A 1,646-nucleotide genomic window follows, 5' to 3' on the forward strand; every position below is an offset into this window, starting at 1 on the left:
AGGAGCGGGTTCCGAGAAGTCGTTCCGTCAAGCATCTGCTTTTTTTTTTTAGCACCAATAGAAGGAACTGGGATGAGGCACGGGGAATTCACACAGCTGGCATACCTGTAAAACACCTGGTCACACAGGGAACAGTGGAGGGGGCAGGAAACCCAGACTTCCTTCTGACATTTCTGGCAAGATCAGAAGTGCTAATGAGCTCATAGACCTTCTTGGAACTGCTGTTTTAGGGGTCTTGCCAGTTTTTACGTCATGTTCTCATCTTCTTTCAGACCAGCCTTCTGAAGGAGAATTTGGATGATGGCTGACCTTACTGTTTCCTGCTTAGAAGCAATTGCTGGGTGGTGGTGGCCATGCCAGAGGAGCAGCAGGTGGCAAGTGAGCTTTTGTGAGAACGGGCCACCAGGAAATAAGGCTCCTGTGGGTGAATCTCGGGTAGGCAAGGCTCTGTCTGAGAGCCTCGTCCTCAGAATGGCTCTTGCTACTGCTATGACTTTACATGCTTGCAGCCATTTTTCTCTGGTGCCTGGCAAGATGTGAATGGGTGTGGAGGATCCCCACTGCCTTTAATCTACTGTGATCATCTCATGGAAATATCCCATCCTACTGGGCATTTTTACCTGTGGGCTATTATGAAGATGATTTCCTCTTAAGATGTACTGTTTCATTGAAGAAATGATTTTATACAGTAATAGAGTTTAAATAGAATTTTGATGATTAAGATTTTTAAATATTTTTATTTTTAACTAATTCATTTTTTTTTTGAGACAGGGTTTCTCTGTAGCTTTGGAGCCTGTCCTAGAACTAGCTCTTATAGACCAGGCTGGCCTCGAACTCACAGAGATCCATCTACCTCTGTCACCCATGTGCCGGGATTAAAGGCTTGCATGTGCCATCACCGCCTGGTTGATGAATAAGGGTTTTTAACAAATGCAGTAAAGGATTATGATAGAGGTTATTTAGTCGGAAAATTAATATAGGTAAAGGAAGGGTATAGTATTGCCCCCACCCCTGATAAAGCAAGGGCTGCAGAGGGTAAAAAACAGGAATAAGGAAGTATCATGCAGCTGGGACTTATGAGGTTTTTCTTGATGAGCCATATAGACTTGCGTGTACGTTTCCCTTTTTTTGCCGATCCCAGAGAATTGGAATGTAGCTGTGAGGACCGTCCTTCAGCAGCTCAGGAATTGAAGAGGAGCCGTGGAGTCAGGGGATCAATCACACAATTGACTTTTTTATCTGAGGGAGTAAAACTTAATTCTCTGGGGTGCTGATGAATACAAGTCTTCAGCAGGCCAGAGAAACTGAAGAGGAGATGCAGAGTAGGTGGACTACTAGACAGACAAACAGACACACGAGGACTTTTCTGAGGGCCCAAGCTTAGCTATTCATTTTATTATTCTTTTTGGGGTTTGATCCACTCACTTTTTCTATTCTGTTCTTCTACCCTGATATTTTCCTTCTTCTATTTCCCAATGTCTTCCTTCTCCACCACTGTCTGATGTCTTCTCCACCACTGTCTGATGTCTTCTTTCTAGCTTCTTTATTTTCCCCCAGCAGAATCTTTCAAGCAATATAAGAATTACAATGTGGCTCCATTCTATTTTTTCTTTTTTTGACTTTCTAAAGTTTCTTTCTTTTTTTTT

This window comes from Microtus ochrogaster, unplaced genomic scaffold, assembly GCF_000317375.1.
Source record: "Microtus ochrogaster isolate Prairie Vole_2 unplaced genomic scaffold, MicOch1.0 UNK100, whole genome shotgun sequence".
NCBI classification, from domain to species: Eukaryota; Metazoa; Chordata; class Mammalia; order Rodentia; family Cricetidae; genus Microtus; species Microtus ochrogaster.